Source organism: Natator depressus, chromosome 2 (genome assembly GCF_965152275.1).
Source record: "Natator depressus isolate rNatDep1 chromosome 2, rNatDep2.hap1, whole genome shotgun sequence".
Taxonomy (NCBI): domain Eukaryota; kingdom Metazoa; phylum Chordata; order Testudines; family Cheloniidae; genus Natator; species Natator depressus.
The window spans coordinates 118,558,352-118,577,063 of record NC_134235.1 but is presented as its reverse complement, the minus strand read 5'-3'; the positions used below and the strand labels follow the sequence as shown (position 1 = coordinate 118,577,063).

Genomic DNA, 18,712 nt, shown 5'->3' with positions numbered 1-18,712 from the left:
TTTTGTGAATACAAGATCTAAAGGTGTGTATAGTTAGCAAAGTAGTAAATTTATATATGAATTGCACCCTCCCAAAAAGTGTTTAAGTAAATTTAGATTGTGCTTTTGAATAAGCAGAAAAACTGAACAGAATAGTCCCCTGCATATAAACATTGCCAGTTTTGAAGATTTTGACTGAACAAAGATATTATGCTTCACCGGCATGAAGAAACTTTTGATACTTCAAGTTACTCAACATCCATTTCCTTCTAACATGGTTTATTCTTTAGATCCAACAGAGAGCCACAAAACACATCAAATTTGAACCAAATAATTTTAATCTGAGAGTTCTGCATGAGCAAGATTTCTCACTGGAATAAATGTGTCTGTAAACAAATAAGAGTCATAAACAACTGTACAGATTTTGGCAAAACTTTCAGAAACCAAGTCACTTGTTGGCAGAAACCAGCCATGGAAAGTTTCAGTCCCTGAGCAATCTGAAAAAGTTGAACAAGACTCACAAGGGAGCAAGAGAAGAATACTTATAATAGAAGATGCATTGTTGCCTCAATTTTGGAAAGAAACTTGTATCTCTTTAATTAGAGAGAGAGAAACACTAACCAGTTTAGAAAAATAAGTGAAGAAAAATACTGAATTAATTGCAGGAGGAAGAGACGTAGGCAGAATGCCATTACACAAATGGAAATTTGCCAGGTCACTGAAATGGTCAACATTAGTCCTGCACAGAGTACAAAGGAAGCTTGAATGACCACAGCGGACAATGCCTCACATTTACATCCCTTCAGAAAGATAGCACCACCAACCCAGTGTCTCCTAACAACATGCTGGTGCCTTAATTTAGCATTAGTTTAGAAGGAAGAGTACCTTAATTACCAAATCACCAGCACACTTTCTACTCCCTTTTGTGTTTTCCTTGGAGAACCTCAGTAAATGGAAGAACTTGAGGATGGTTTTTTATTGTTCTCTCTCATCCCATCACACTGATTTAATGTATATTGTCCTTTTAAGTATAATTTTGTGTAAAATATATGCACTTCTTGTAGATTAAATGTCACAAGAGAATAGGATTTAAGAGAAGACAGCTTTAAAAATATTGGGCTACTTAGAAATTACCATATATTGAATAACCACAGAAGTCTTTAATTTAACCTTATACTGCACGTGCGTGTACAGTGCACCACAACCATTTCCCAAGATCTAACATCCTCGCTCTAACACACTGATTACGCTACAGGATGAAACGGGCCCAGTGCATCTGTCATTCACCTAATGAATGGGGAAGGCTTTCCAAGATGATTCAAGCCAAATTAAGTCTCTTAAATGACAGACAAAAACAGGTTATAATTATAACTTTCCAAAGTGCAAACCAGTACCCCAGCACCTGAGGCTAACAGAGCCCCCTCCTATGCTATGCTCATTGTGAGGAAGTCAAAATAGAAACAACCTGGAGACCAAAGCTTGAAATCCTATATACAGCAGAATTACCTACATTGATTCAGTGCCTGGTAAGTGAATATTGCTGCGTCTACAGAATTTTAAGTTAGATACTATTCATCCACTTTGGCTAATAACAGTTATTGGTAAAGAGTGGCCTTTGCTTTAACATAGGCTGTAGTGTAGACTATATCCTATGTCTATATCCTAGACCCCATATCCTATGTCGGCAAAATTATGTCGCTCAGGGGTGTGAATATTCCACCCCCGGAGCTACTCAAGTTACGTCGATATAAGCACTTACGGGCACAGTGCTATGAAGTGGGAGAACTGCTGCTGCTCATAGAGGTGGGGTTTTTTTTATGGCGACGGGAGCGCTCTCTCCCGGCAGCATAGAGCGTCTTCATAAGACGCTCTGCAGTGGCGCAGTGTGACATGGCCTCACGCTTTCTGTGGAATGAGCCTGGGGAAGGATGTCACCATCTTGTTGGTTGTTAAAGTTGCATGGACTTCCAAAGTGATGAAGCAACTTAGCACAGCTCTTAGGAGTAGCCAGCAAGGTCCCGTGTCTCAGAGAGAACTGTTCTATTTAAATCACAGGGGGGAGTCAGATGAAAAATCCCTGTCTGTTCAGCAACCCTCTGACCCTTGTCTCTCTTGTAATGTTATAATTTCTCTAGTTCTACACTTGCGATAGGTAGACAAGACCTGAGTACCTAATATGAAAAAGCAAATATTTATAATATATATATTCCCCTGAACCCCGTGACATACACCCTCCCATGTATTTTTCATACATTATGGAGCAATAAAAGGGTCACAAGGCCTTTCTCCATCTCCCTCCCTTGCAGGTAATTAACTGATGACCTCATGGGAGAAAGCAATCAAATATTGCATTATGTGAAAATCGACACATTACAAAGCAACAGTTGTTTCAAGTAGTGCTGGTTCAAGTCATTACTAGCCTGTTCCCATGAAATGCCTGTAGTAACAATGTGGCAGCCAGTCCCATACATGAGATCATTCCCACCATCTCTTTACATCCAGCTCTCATGGGATGGTTCAGTGCTTCCATAGAGATATTCCCTTTTGGCAAAACTAAACTGCAACATTCTGAGTCATTGGAAATCTTTCTGTGGGAGGGGTGAAAGAAATACTATATATTCAACCTACCATGTGTGTGAATTGTAGCAAACCCAAGAAAGAAGCTGAGTGCAAGACTTCATCCTCGAGCAAAACAAGGTATTGTAATTACTTCTATAGGTTCCACATTTTCATTCTCATGGATATGCTGTGGTGTTAGTAAATGCATAGAAAGTGTACATGGAGGGGCTTTGCATGGAAGCAAAGTAATAAGGAACATATTTTAACGAGACAGCAGAGAGAAGAGAGAATTAACTTTAATCTCTTACAGAAAAATAAACAACAAGGTCAAATTCTGTTGTGACTTACATTTAGACTTGGCAGAATTTGGATTTTTTAAAAATTTTTGCTGGATAAATGTCTATTTTTCAGAATTGTATGGATTTAAATTGTCACCGTTGAGTAAAATTGGTGTGTGTCAGACGATTGTTTCATGACAGTAGATGTTGAGACTCAAATGTTAAAGCTTTCTAAACTGTTAAATACACAAACTGTTAATATCAAAATATACAAATTAAATATTCTTAAATCAACAAACCATACTTATTTTTACTATTCATTTTGTAGTTCATTTGTAACAAGCCTAATTCAAAAGTATAAATCACTAATATGTTCCCAAGGAGCATTTTTCTTTCTTTGAGTATGTGTAATTTTGATTATGATTGATGGAAATATTTTTTTCATCAGTTTGTGTGTACGGTGAAATCAATGTTTACTGATAAAAATCTAATCCTTCCAAGCCTACTTACATTTTATGCAACTCCACTGAGTGATGTGTTAATCAGGATAGAGTACGGACCTGTGTATATATTAAAGTTACTGTATTCTAGTGTTATTATTTACATCAAAATAGTACTTAGATTGGAAACTGTCTGGGGTCTGGACTGTCTTGTTCAGTATTTGTGCTTTACCTAGCTCAATGCGGTCCTGCTCCATATCTGGGGCTGCAAAGGGTAATTTAAATAATAATAGTGCATATATTTGTAATCTACCTCCTCCCCACACACACCCCAAAAGGAATCCTTGCCCTGAAGAGCTGGAAATCTAATGACATGCATGAGTACCATGCAGAAAAATAAAATACTGAATAAAGTCAGAGTGACTACAGATTGTTACAGCTGGAATGTTTCACAGAAGGGATAGGATTTCAGGAGCTTTTTGAAAGACAAGAAAGGAATACATGGTATTTGACATATAGTAGTTCGCAGTCTAGCTCACTGAATATAGCAGTGTTGAAAAACATTTGTATGTTTTCTGAATGGATGATCAATTTGACCATGTTTTTTTTTTTTCTGATTTATTCACTCTTTACAAACTTGCAAGTCAAAGGGCTTTTGTTTGCACAAACAGGAACATTGGAATTGCCATAAACAATTGTATCAATGGTTCATTTAGTTTAGTATCCTCTCTCTAGTCGTGGCTAATACCAGAGGAAGGTGCAAGAAGTCCCACGGTGACCAACTATGGAATAACTTGCAATTGAGGAAGCTTCTGCCTAACACAGTTAGTTGCAGGCATATGCAATGAACCATGAGGGGTTAACCCTTATAATATTTGTATCATAGCTAAAATAACTATTTAATGTTCTCATTAGCCATTAACCATCTAATTTTCTCTTGAATCCTACTAAGTTCTTGATGACTCAATGGTACCTGTGGTAATGAATACCATGGGTAAATTTCTGCATTGTTTAAAGCTTTTTCCTTTATTGCTTTACATTTATTACCATTCAGTTTCATTTAGTTCTCCTTCTTTCTTCTGTTATAAAAAAGGAGCTGTTCTGTGTGCATCTACCTATTTCACAGGTGAGCAAGGGTATTCACTATACACTGTGTAATCAAGAAGTAGAAAATTACATGCAATTTAGATGGCCAATCATACAGCATGAATAACAGATAGCAGATGGTTGAAGTGAGCAGCCCGTAGACTCCTGAGCGGCTGAAATGTGTTCCTTCAACTCCTAGAGCTTCCTTCAGTTCAAAACAAAATACTTTACGCAATAAGTAATAAGCCTGCAGAACTCATTGCCACAAGGTATCTTCGGGTCACACCTATAAGTAGAATCAATATATTCTATCAGAGGCCTTTTGAAAAGAAAAAGCTTCAAACATACTGTAAAAGGGTCTCTGTGAAATAACTAAAGTGAGGGAAATGTGTTTTAACACAGACATGTGGCACATACTAAGGTCCAAATGACTATTTAGCTGCCTGCACTGAAAAGCTTAGCTCTCAGGGTAGCTGCACCTGAGAAACTTTCAATCCACTTTAGTTTCTTCAGTAGGAAATAGGGTTGGGCAGAAATCACCAGTATTATGCAATGAGCTGCCAGCTGAAGATGTATTTTCTTTTCTCTCACTTTCCAGGTTTCAAATAATGGCAGCTCTGAATGTGGCAAACACTGGTTTTGCCCTCGATCTTTTCAAACATGAGTGTAAGACACAAACCAACACAAATATCTTGTTTTCCCCTTGGAGTATTTCAACTACCCTGGCCACTGTGTACCTCGGAGCCAAAGGTAACACTGCAGATCAGATGGCAGAGGTGAGTTGGGACTACAGAGAATGTCCGTTTTTGAGGAATGCTGCTACTATTGAGTAACATGCTTTGTACCACAGCTGGTGCTTATTGATGTGGGTGAGGGACTGCTGTATTAATTTAGATGGAATATAGGGGCCAAAAGTCAAATTTGTTAACACGATTCTGTTGCTGTCCAACATCAAACAATTTAAAACAAGGTTTGGAGATTGGTATAGAAAGACCACAGCCAGCTTGGTACCATGGCAAACACACCACTAAAACTCCTTTAAACCTTTTATTAAAGATACAGAAAAGAAGGAACAATAGTTAATATATTTAAAAAGGCTTTTATTTTTAATAACATCCCTTGTTCTCTTTCCCTTAGCTGAAGAGAAAACCTCCCCTAGTCTGACAGCCTTTTAGATGGTGTTAAAGATGACATTAAGGCCTTGTCTACACTACAGGGGGTAAGTCAACCTAAGTTACGCAACTCCAGCTATGTGAATAACGTAGCTGGAGTTGACGTACCTTAGGTCGACTCACGGCAGTGTCTACGCCGCACTGGGTCAACTGGCCACACTCTCTGGTCAATTTACATTAATCTTCTCATTCTGGTGGAGTGCCTGAGTTGACGGGAGCGCGATCCTAGCAGTGGAGACATGCCCTAACTGTCCGTCTGGGGAAAAGGGAAGAAGTGTGCTGAAATGAGCTGGAACTGTCATTGGTGCTGTTGTTGTTAAAACGTAATCTTCTTTCCTAGAAGGCAAAACAAGACACAAACACACAAAAGGGGAAAGAAAAGAACAGCAAAGATAGAAAATGCAGCTACTGTCTCTGGCTTTGACTCTCACTTGAAACCTTACTGCTGGAGAAACACAGGCACAGCACATGATCTTGTCAGCTACTTGGAGACCAGGAAAAATTGTACAAGTATCAGGCTGTTTTGGGCTTGGCTTTTAGCTGCCTTTCTGTCCTCAGGCTTACAGCAGTGTTGCAAAACATGCAGTCCTGGCTGGTCAGAGAAGAAATAAGGTGGGGAAGGAAAAGGACACACAAAGAGTGTGAATGGGGCGGGGGGTGAGAAAGAGACCGTCTTAAATCTTAGGTGGTGTTTGGGATTCAGCTGGAGACAGTGGAGGTGGTGAGGTCACTTGGGTCCCTCTTTCTTGGCCCAGTTTGGTCAGGACATCTCTCAGGAATAGGAAGAAAAAGGTGCAATGGTGCCATGTTAGATCCTGGGGTCTCAGGAGACAGAGGGGTGGCAGCTGTGATGGTGACATTCACTCCCTCCCCTTCTCTTTCCTTTCAGTCAGTCAGCGATCACATCCATCTGCCTTCCCCTCCCAGTCCCAAAGGCTCTTTTCTTTAAGAACCCCAAGAGGGAGTGAAGGGTGGACTACCCCATCCCATAGGCGAAGCGTAGCAGGGGGCGGGGGCACGCAGAGGGCACGCAGGGGGCACCTGCCCTGGTTCGGCGAGTGCCAAGCTGCCCATGAGGGCTTGCTTTGTTTGGCCTGCCGCCAAGGGAGGGTGGCTCTGTCCTTCTCTTTCTGTGCCTCTCCCTGGGCACTGCCAGCTCGCTCGGCTCCTCCCGCACAAAGCCCAGGCCAGGCAGGGAGCTGAGGGGATGGGATGGAGCCACTTCTCATGCCAGCTGACTCCACTCAGGATCACTGTCTGCCTGAAAACCTAGCTGGGGAGGCGGTGGCAGCAGCAGCCCCCCCCCCCGCCCCACTCCGCTCCCTGCCTGGGCCTGGCTAACGGGGACAGGGGCCAAGTGAGCCGGAAACATGATGGGGAGAGGGGAAGGGCAGGACTCCAACTCATGCTCCCTGTTCCTGTGTCCCGAGGCTCCCAGGAGCTGGCAGGATTGGCTGCCCTGGCCCAGGGAGGTGGGGCTTGAAGTTCTTCCCAGAGGCGATGCGTGGAGTGGTCATGTGCCCCCCCCCATTACATTGTGTGCCCCCCTCATCAGGCGTTAGTCGTCTATGCCCCATCCCTCATTATTTTGTTTGACAGTTAGCCTAATATCTGACACGCCACTTTTGGTCCACTGATTTCCAGTCCCCACTTTTCTTGTTTTCGAGGCATGATCTTAACACAGTCCTTGACTTGCAGGAGTGGGTCTTTTTGTTGGGACTAATTCAGTCTGTCTCCCTTTTGCAACTTTTCCTATCAAATTCTATTGTTATAGGTTATTGTGACACTTTACAAGCTCTCACTCACTTTTCACAGTTGAGCTCACAATTAGGATAATTTGGGAGGCCCAATTATTACAAGAGGACTGTGGCTGGGATCCTAGAGAGAGACAGGTACACCAAGCTGCAGTCTTTGAGGTGCACTGCCCTGTCACTGTGCTTAAAGTTCTGCCCCCTCCCTCCACCTCTGAGAGGCCTGTCTTCTCAACCCTCCCTCCTACAAGGGGCAAGGACCTCCCCCCAGACTCCACGTAGCTCAGACATAGACACTCCCCCCTCCTCTGCCCCTGAGGCCAATGACCCCTTTCACCAAACCTACCTCATTCCCCTTAAACCATCTGCTCCTGGCTCTAAGGCTTAACCCCCCCAACCCAATGCTGCATAGCACTTCACTGACCCACACATATGTTAGCTTGCTGTTACACATTTTGGATGCTGCTGCTATATTTCTGGTTTCTAGAAAGTTGGTAGCTGTGGTGCGTTTATAGCATGCTCATCGGAGGGCCAGAGGTAGTATTCCACACACTATTAAGTCAGGCAGAAACTGGAATAAAAGATCCGTTCAAGCTCAGACTGGAGCCCACGCTCTGGGATCCTTCCCCCTCACAGGGATTCTCCCAGAGCTCAGGCTCCAGCCCAAGCCCCAATGCCTACACCACAGTTTTACAGTCCTGCAACCCAAGCTCTGCAAGCCTAAGTCAGCTGACCCCACCAGCCACAGGTGTTTAACTACTGTCTAGCCATACCCTAAGTGACTAGCCTACGATCACACAACAAGTCAGGGGCAGAGGCAAGAACAGGTCTGCTGACCACAAGTCTTCTGCTTTAACCATAAGATCTTACATATACAGTGATCTATCTATCACCGCATCTATTCTGTTTGCAATTCTCATTGTAGGTTCTTCACTTTAACAAAGTTGGAGGAACTGGAGTTGACATCACAACCATAAAACCACGACGAGCCTATTCCAAAATGGAGGAGCTTCTATCAAATCCGTGTATCAGTGTTAAAAAGGTAATTCACCAAAACACATGTTGAAGGTGTCCAGGTTATAGGCATGTTCCCTTCTTTTTTAGACTGCCTTTCCTTCCATGTTTGAATTCACTTTGGTTTGCCTTTCTCCTGTTAAATGTACACAATGAATGAGTACAGTATTCTGAGAGGTTTCCTCCTGTAATATTGTCCCTGATACAACAAGAGAGAAACCCTTCCCTTTTATGTAAATTGCAAAAGGTGTGACTTGTATTTCCTCATTTGAGGGACTCTGCAGAGTTGCAACCATTCTCTTTTTTTAATTTGTGGGTTTTCTCTTTCTTGATTTTGTTATATTTCTAGTAATTGAATATTGAAGTGTGCTCTGCACTCTTAAAGACATGATCCCTGCTTACAACAGCACCAGGGCTGCTCTCACACATGTAAATGCAGTGCTGGGTGAAATTAAGATATTATTGGCTCATACAAGAGACATGCGTGTGAGATTTTGAGAGGGAGAGATTTTCCCCATGACAATGCTAAAGAAATATACTGCTGTGCTGAAATGTTCTGATATAGATCAAATTATTGTGCTGGGTGTAAATGGGCATAAAAATCATGTTAGAGAATATTTCTATGGCACCCTGACAAGTCCTTTATAGTCATTATAGTGTGCTTGATTCATCATTTTTGGTGTAAGGGAGAGCAAATCACAATCCCCTGTGCCAATAGGGGCTGCTACATCTCTGGTAGGACTCCCCCATGGTGGAGGAGAGATGGTCTTTTCACTAACTCCCTACCCTACAGTTCAGCACCTTTAAAGTGTGGCTGGCTATACAGAAGCCCTGACAGCAGATGATGGTCAAGGGTGTTAATTAATCAGCGCATTTGACAGCCAAACTCTTCCTGGCCAACACCACCAACAACACCACCACCAAAGCCCTCACTGGTGGAGAAGGGGTTTACTTTCTGCCAGTAGGAGCTCACCATACAGACTGGCATAAAGCCCAGTGTCTAGATCTAACTGCTCCCTATCTGTTAGCAATCATAGCTCATACCGTTTGCAACGGCTTATCATTGTTTTGAGGTTATGGAAGTGCTGCAGGTGGGGCTGAGGGAACTTTCTGAGTGTTTAGAAATTTAAAATTGTTTCATACATCCTTCATTGTCATGTGCTTGTAGGACATGAATGTACTATGCTCCCAAATTCTGAGCCACATTGCAATTTTTGAACGTTGATACGATCTTTATTTCTCTAATTTATTTTCTATAGTAAGTTTAATGGATTGTATTTCCTGTACTTTTCCCTCAACATCATTTTTTAAAAAGACTCCAGAGGCGATCCTGGCAATTACAGACTGGTAAACCTAACTTCAGTACCAAGCCAATTGGTTGAAATTATAGTAAAAAACAGAATGGTCAGACACAATATGTTGTAAGAGTCAACACAGCTTTTGTAAAGGGAAATCATGCCTCACCAATCTATTAGAATTCTTTGAGGGGTCAACAACATGTTGATAAGGGTTATCCAATGGATATAGTGTACTTGGACTCTCAGAAAGCCTTTGACAAGGTCGCTCAGCAAAGGCTCTTAAGCAAAGTAAGCAGCCATGGGATAAGAAGGAAGGTTCTCTCATGAAACAGTAACTGGTTAAAAAGACAGGAAATGAAGGGTAGGAATAAACAGTTTTCACAGTGGAGAGAGGTAAATAGCAGGGTCACCTGAGGATCTGTACTGTGACCAGTGCTGTTCAATTTATAAATGATCTTGGGGGGGCGGGGAACAGTGAGTTTGCAGATGATACAAAATTACTCAAGATAATTAAGTTCAAAGCTGACTGCAAAGAATTACAAAAGGATCTCACAAAACTGGGTGACTGGGCAAGAAAATGGCAGATGAAATTCAATGTTGAGAAATGCAAAGTAATGCACATCAGAAACCTAATCCCAAGTATACATACAAAATTATGGTGTCTAAAGTAGCTGTTATCACTCAAGAAAGGGATCTTGGTGACACTGTGGCTAGTTCTCTGAAAATATCTGCTCAGTGTGTAGAGACAGTGAAAAAACAATGTTAGAAACCATTAGGAATAGGATAGATAATAAGAAAGGAAATTACATAATGCCAGAAATGCCACAGAGAAGAGCAACACAAATGCTTAAGGGTATGGAACAGCTTCTATAAAAGGGGAGATTAAAAAGACAGAGACAGTTCATCTTGGAAAAGAGATGGCTGAGGGGGGATATGATAAAGGCCCTTAAAGTCATGAATGGTATGGAGAAAGTGAATAAGGAAATGTTGTTTACCCCTTCACAGATCCCAAGAACCAGGAGTGACCCAATGATATTAATATGCAGCAGGTTTAAAGCAAACATAAGGAAGCAAACTTCTTTATACAGCACACAGTCAACCTGCGGAACTTGTTGCCAGGGGATGTTGTGAAGGCCAAAAATATAACTGGGTTCAAAAAAGAATTAGATAAGTTCATGGAGGATAGAGGATAGGTCCATCAATGGCAGTTAGCCAAGATGGTAAGGGACGTGACCCCATGCTCTGGGTTTCCCTAAACCTCTGACTACCAGAAGCTGGTACTGAATGAAAGGGGATGGATCACTCAATAAATTCTGTTCATTCCTTCTGAAGCATCTGGCACTGGACACTGTCAGAAGACAGGATACTGGGCTAGATGGATTATTGCTCTGATCCAGTGTGACTATTCTTATCTTCATTTATTCTTAACTCCGATAGGTAATAAGTACCTTGCAAAACTGTGCCCCAAATTACTGACTCCCTGCTTAACTTCCTTAAATAAGTTGACATCATAATTTTACTTGCTTCATGTGCAGCAATGCAAACAGTTTTCAAACTAACAATATCCGCCAATATTGGAATCACTAGTTCTACACATTTTGGGGCAAACTTTCAATGTGATATATGGGAATTTTTGGTTATGTGACTTTCATAAATGCTAATGGGCATCATATAGCTAAGTCTCCATGCACTGTGCAGAAACTGTACTGTTACTGTCTCTGTGCGTATGCTTTGTTTTTTAATAATCTCTCTAGATAACTTTATATTTCAGTGTATTACAGAGCTCCCTCTTGCTCACACAGTGTCTATGGTGTGTCCACTGTCTGGAGATTTTACTGATGGGTTTAGTGCCCCTCATTCATATCAACACACAGTTCACAAAAAATTACTTCAGTAACTGTACAGGATATTACATGCAACTGTCACCAGTGGAGCTATGTGCAATATATGATATTCGAAGTTCTGAATCACTTGCCCTAGAAATCGCAGATAAATAACCAAAATATTTCTTCCTCCTTTCAAGGCCAATCTGGAGAACTCAAGCAACATCCATGTAGGGTTTCAGGCACTTAGCTCTGAAATTAACCAACCCACTAAAAATTACCTGCTTAAAAGTGTCAACCAGTTATATGGAGAGAAATCATCACCTTTCAATAAAGTAAGTGAAGCAGTTCATCTATCTGTGTAATGGGGAGAAAATTCATCTTTATGATTGGTCTATGACAACAAACCATACAAGACCTAAATGCAAATATTTCAATTACATCTGCAGAATGGTTTATTATCCTTTAAGATTTATTTCCCACTGACTCTTTGTAGATACTCATATCAAGATTACAGGGGTTTTTTAAATTTGCTTTTCTGGACTGGACTGTATCTAAACATGAACATTCGTAAACGATTGATAACATATATAACTAAAAATATTTTGCTTCTGTGAAGACAGAGCTTTATGCTCCTAGTAAACTGTGTCATAACATGAACTCTCTTTTCTATTTGGCAGTAGTTGGCATAGATATATTGCCAAATAATATGTAAGACTTGTCTCTCTCTTGCCTTGAAGGAATATTTACAATCGATTAAAAAATATTACCACACAGAGCCACGAGCTGTTGATTTCATGGGAGCAGCAGCAGAAGTCAGAAGAGAGATCAATTCCAGTGTTGAACGCCAGACCGAAGGTGAGCTCAGGACTGTTCTTTCACCATTTACAAAGAGACATCATGTATTTTCCCACCCTAGATTGTTTGAGGGGAGAGAGAAAATGTTGATTCATTCTGTTACAGTCTGCATTTGAACTGAAACACAAAATGGCTGCTGCCTCACTGCCCCAGTTGGAGGCAGGCAGATAACTACATTTGAAAGTTCAATAACACCAAATCCAAAATGACATTCCCTTTCAGTTATAACACTACTCGCACCACAGGGGAAAACAGTGATGACTACTGCTTTCCAGTTGCACAAATATTATGATAACAATTTAACCTTCATGTGTTTGAAGGCAATAAGATACCACAGTGTTGGGCCTGATTCAAATACGTATACTGACGTAGCAAAATGTGTTTCATTTTGATGGGATTCCATGCAGAGAGGTTCATTTCCTGTTATAAACAGTGTCCTGAAACAGTATGACAGAGTACATTATGCTGAAATTCCTCAGAGGGGTTTGTAGGCCTTTTCTCCTCCAAAAATAGAAAGGGGTGAAGATGTTTCAGCACCAGGTTAAGGTTCTGCAGCCAGTGCGATAAACTCTGAGCCTCTTATATCTTTATATTGTACTTTTATCTATGAGTCTCACACAAAATTAGTTTCCTCTCTTGGAGGTGACACTGGTTTTTTTTTACTTTGACACATCCCCACCTCTTCCTTTTTATTTCAGTCTTCTTTCTCTGTCCATGAGAGGAATGTAGATTAAGATTATCAATCAGGGTTATTACTAGCAAGAGGAAGCCTGAGTAGAGCAAAGTCACTGAAGGGGACCACAGAGCCCAGCCCAGTGTTTGAGGATATTTCACAATAGTCTCTTAAGACAGAAAGCTGCTCTACAAGTGTGGTCTCAATAGCACATATTCCAAAGCTCAATTCCTACATTTGCTCCAAGCAGAAAAGCTGCACAAATATATGACTGTGTCACTATTTCCTAAAGGTAAAATCCAAGCGCTATTGCCTGTCAACTCTGTTGATTCACTCACCAAGCTGGTCCTAGTCAATGCCCTCTACTTCAGAGGAAACTGGGCAAAGAAATTTAAGGATGGATTTACAAAGGAACAACCTTTCAGAATGAACAAGGTATGTGACTAGGCCATGAAATGTCATAAATGCTATTGGGCTGGAACAGAGAGAAAAGCTAGGGAGAGACCTCAATCCCTCCATTTTCACAAGCCTGCCAGTCTCTAAATCCTCAGGGTGTCAGAGTTGTTTTAATTAAATCATAAGCATTCCCCTGCAGTATCTGCAATTCAAACAGCGCACTCCATGCAACCAACAGAGGAACTGACAATACACAGAAGTGAAACTTAGGGTTCAGGTCTGTTCTCAGGCTGTGTCTACACAGCAATGTCCGCCTAGAGTTAGTGGGACTTAAGTCAGCTCACCTGTGTCAGGGAACCCTGGGCTTGAGTGTCTACATTGCATTTTAACCCTAGGTTAAGAAGTTTCTGACCAGTGCTTGAACCTAGGGCTCTGGCATCCACACTGCAGTGCAGAGACCAGAGTCAAAGTAAACATATTCCAAGGTGCCTAGTGCCCCCCACCCTCCAATGTTGACACTGTAGCCTATTGCCCACCCTGTTTCCTAACTGTGAGGGTGCTACTGATGGGACTCAGGTGCCCACAGGCGCACAGGATACATAAACTGCATAATGAGCTCCTTTGGTGGCTGTCTCAGTAGAATGACTGCAGTTTGAGAAGGCTTTTACTGAACTATCTTCTAATCTCAGAATTGTGCTCTCCAGCTCTAGGCCAAGTTACATTGGCAGGAAAATGTCCAAGTGCACCTGTACTGAGGAGAATAAGGACATAGGTCTCCAGGGCTGTCAAACTATTGAAATGAAACTTTTCAATTCTTAATTTTTAAAATGAGAAGCTCAGTGAAGGTGTTTTTCTTTGGTTGTGTTTTTATTTATTCTTGTCTGTTTGTTTTGAAGTTTGACATAAAATGAAGGTACCTGAAGAGAACCCCCCTCACCCCTCCAAGCCTGGCTGCTGCCAGCTGTGGAGTGGCGAAGTGCACCCCCATGGCCGGGGTGCAGTGTGCTCCAGCACCCTGTGGGGATTCCTTATCCCTGCACCCGCTGCACCCCGGGAGGCAGGGATCAGGGATCCCCAGGGGGCTGTGAGAAAGTTTTGGGGCTAGCTCCCACTCACCACCCTCACAGTGCTTGCTGCACCCCTGCAGACGCAGCTCCAGGGAGGGCGGGGGGACTTCGGAGCAAGGGACAGAGAGCAGATTGGGATCAAGCGCTGCCCTGCAGGGAGGAGGAGCAACAGAGCTCTTGGCTCAGCACAGCCAAGGAGGGATGACCCCCAACATCCCAGAGACTGGGAGCCAGCTCCTGCTTGTCAGCTTTGCTCCCTGCTCCGGGCAAGCTCCACGCAGCAGCAAGGAAGTGGGAACAGGCTCAGCCAGGCAGTAATGGCACTTCCAGCCACTGCTTTCGCTGCCTGATTCTCTGCCCTAGGAACTCTGGGATACATCTGGAGGACTTCTGGGTTCCGAGTCAAGTGAGGGCCGTGTGCACACAGGAAACCAACTGGGCTTGGTCCCAGTTAAACACTGGCTGGGGCCCTCCACCCCGCAGGATCGTGAGACCCTAGGTCTGAGCCTTGGATTAGCACATTTACAGTGTGGACACAAGTGGGGGTTGCCTTGAGCCCCGGCTCAAACCTGGGTTTAAACTGCTGTGCAGACATAATCTCAGTATCAAAACTGAGAGGTTGAAATATCAGCATAAATAGTGACAAATACATTGGTTCTGTGAAGTATCACTTTTTATGTGATACTTCTGTAACCTAACTCATTATAAGTAACACAGGAAAAATTAACGTTAATACTTTACTATATTGTTTTCACCTGATCCTTTAAAAGTGACATTTGTTCTCCTTTGCCTTGTTGCAGAATACAACTAAGCCAGTGCAGATGATGATCCAGAGAGGGAAATTTAATTGGACCTACATACAAAGAGTGCACACCCACATTGTTGAGCTCCCATATGTCAATGATGACCTCAGCATGCTCATATTGCTACCAGATAGCATCAACGATGACACCACTGGCCTTGAAATGGTAAAGAAATTAATCATATTAATACGTGGAATTCAATTGTTTTTATATCCTAGATGTCTATATGGCTGCTGTCTGAGAGTAGGTGATGCTACATTCTTGTATTAGGAACAGGTGAAAAGATCTGCCTCAGGAAAAAAGGAGGACAGACCCAAACCTTGTCTAACACTCAGAGAACCTGAGCCTTTATTGACCTATGACAAGATTTTCATAGACCCAACACTTTTTTGCACTTCTTACTGTCATCCAGTCCGAGAAGCAGAAGCCCCAAAATCCCGCAAGAAAGGCAGTTCTTCCAGCCCAAGCAAAACCAGAGACTACAGGAATCCTTGACAAAAAGCCAGGATCGATGGGAACACTTCATACTAAACAAATATCTACATCTTTTGAAGGTTTCCCAGCACTAATCTGTAAGGACACCAGAGCCGGCAGTGCCCTTCCTCTGGCAAGACTCTCATTAACTTTAATTGGAGTTTTGCAAGGGGCAAAGCTCCGCTGGATCAGTTCCAAGAAGGGATGATGGAAACGCCCTTTTTTTTCCTTTCTAGCTCCCCTCTTGAAAAAATACTAGGTGGGCGGGTTTCCAAATATATCTTCATACAATCAATATTTTAAATAAGGAAAAATATATATTAGAACAACTCAGCTAACAAATAGTGACTAGGTATATGTGTAATTAATTAACAATCATACTTTTTTGGTAGATTGCATGCGGATAAGCTAGAATGCCAGAGGCTCAACAGATGCAACAGTAAATTAACTGGGTTACTATCATGTAAAACAGGACTCTGCTGCTATTACACTACAAATATTCAACACTGAAAGTATGCACTTTGTGGGGTCAGGAAGGAATTTTCCTCCAGGTCAGTTTGGCAGAGACCCAGGGGGGTTTCACCTTCCTCTGCAGCGTGGGGCATGGGTCACTTGCTAGTTTGAACTACAGTAAATGGTGGATTCTCTGTAACTTGAAATCTTTAAATCAAGGTTTGAAGACTTCAGTAACTCAGCCAGAGGTTATGGGTCTATTGCAGGAGCGGGTGGGTATGATTCTGTGGGTTGTGATGTGCGGGACATCAGACTAGATGATCATGATCATCCCTTCTGGCTTTAAAGTCTGTTCGAACTTCCAGTTACTGCACGAACCTGCTGTAAGAAAACACGCTGCTTTACAGTTGAGAAGACACCTGTAAACTAGCCAGAAGCTTTTCAGTGATCTTCACTATATTTATAAACCATCTCTATAGTTTCTCCATTCAGAATTGTGAAGGACATCAAAGTTAAGGAAGTTTAATTTTCATTGTGTAATTTTTGATTTTCTCTTTTTTAACTAACTGTAGCTAGAAAGAGACTTGACGTATGAGACATTTTCCAGATAGACCAGCTCAGAAATGATGGAGAAAACTGAAGTGGACGTGTATCTGCCCAGGATCAAAATGGAAGAGAGTTATGACCTCAAATCTACTTTGAGCAGCATGGGTATGCGAGATGCCTTCAGTCAGAACCGAGCTGATTTCAGAGGGATGACTGAGAAAAATGATCTGGTTTTGTCAAATGTTTTTCACAAGTGCTTTGTGGAGATCAATGAAGAAGGCACTGAGGCTGCAGCTGCCAGTGCGGCTTCTATGCCAGCACGAAGTCTCATTTCTGCCATTCAGTTTGCAGCAGATCACCCTTTCCTCTTCTTCATCAGGCACAATAAAACTAACACCATCCTCTTCTTTGGCAGATTCTGCTCCCCGTAAAAACTCAGATTTCTGTTGCTAAACAGGATCTTGCAGCAGCAGGAATGTACCATAAAGACAACGCCTCAAATGTCTAAATAGCTTGGGTAATTTTACTTCACTTTCCTGTATTATTCGTTAATCTTTGTAGCTTGGGGAACAACAAATAATTCAAATTACTAAGAATTTTGCTCTTCTGTTCATGTGGTGAGAGGACTTGATAATATTGGGCTACGACTCTCAAAAGCACAATAAAAATGCACTGGTTGCTTTCTAAATGACTGTAAATTGCACTCTTTCTTAATACTGTACAACTATACAGTTTGCCAGAAGCTGGGAATGAGTGACAGGGGATGGATCACTTGATGGTTACCTGTTCTGTTCATTCCCTCTGGGGCACCTGGCACTGGTCACTGTCAGAAGACAGGATACTGGACTAGATGGACCTTTGGTCTGACCCAGTAGGGCCATTCTTATGTTCTTATGTTATAAAGCAGAAGAACAAGTTTGATCTAGAGAAATACATCTCAGGAATAAAACACTTACCTGTGCAGGCACACAAAGAGTACACAAGCAGGGCCAGATCTTCAGTAGGTGCAGATTGGACCACCCCCACTGAAATCAATGGAGCTAGGCCAATTATACCAGATGAGGATGTGGCCCACAGTCTCATGAATTATACTGAGTTAACAAAGGCATGGCTAGCAATGCAATAAAACTATTTGAATATAAATGTTTTGTAATCTTTACATTTCTAATGGCATTTTTTCCTGTTTGCAGACTGCTTGCAAGTGTTTTGTTTCCTCTGCAGATAACAGGCCAATGGGCAAGTGCTATACAAGAAACAATTGTGTGAACTATAAGAAATAAAATGCATTTTTCTTACAACCATCTGCTTTGTAATAATTTTACTTTCAGCCAGCATTGTACTAGGGCAGTGTTGGGCCAACTATGGCCCGCAGGCCAGATCCGGCCCGCCAGCCATTTTAATCCAGCCCTTGAGCTCCTGCTGGGGAGTGGGGTCTGGGGCTTTCCCCACTCCAGCCAGGGAGCAGGGTCGGGGGCCGCTCCATGCGGCTCCCAGAAGCAGCAGCATGGCCCCGCTCCACCACTCCAGCCAGGGAGCAGGGTCAGGGGCCACTCCTGGAGACAGCGGCAGGGCCCTACTCCAGCTCCTATGTGTAGGGGCAGCCAGGGGGCTCTGCTCTGCCCCCTGCCCCCACCCCAAGCGCTGCCCCCACATCTCCCATTGGCAGGGAACTGTGGCCAGTGGGAGCTGCAGGGGCGGCACCTGCAGACGGGGCAGCGCACAGAGCTGCTTGGCTGCAGCTCTGCATAGGAGCTGGAGTGGGGACATGGCCGTTGCTTCTGGGAGGGAGCCGCTTGAGGTAAGCGCCGCCCGGAGCCTGAACCCCTCAGCCTCTCCCCACGCCCCAACCCCCTGCCGCAGCCCTGATCCCCCTCCCACCCTCCGAACCCCTCAATCCCAGCCTGGAGCACCCTCCTGCACCCCCAGCCGGAGCCCTCACCCTCCTCCCCGTACCTCTGCCCCAACCCTGATCCCCCTCCTGTGGTCTGAACCTCTTGATCCCAGCCCAGAGTACCCTCCTGAACCCCAAACCCCTCATCCCC

At 43.0% G+C, this 18,712-nt stretch overlaps 1 pseudogene; it reads left to right on the top strand.

The window, feature by feature from the left end:
- Positions 1-4,940: 4,940 nt before the first annotated feature.
- LOC141981530 (serpin B10-like) lies at positions 4,941-17,101 on the top strand (annotated as a pseudogene).
- The last annotated feature ends 1,611 nt before the right edge of the window (positions 17,102-18,712 follow it).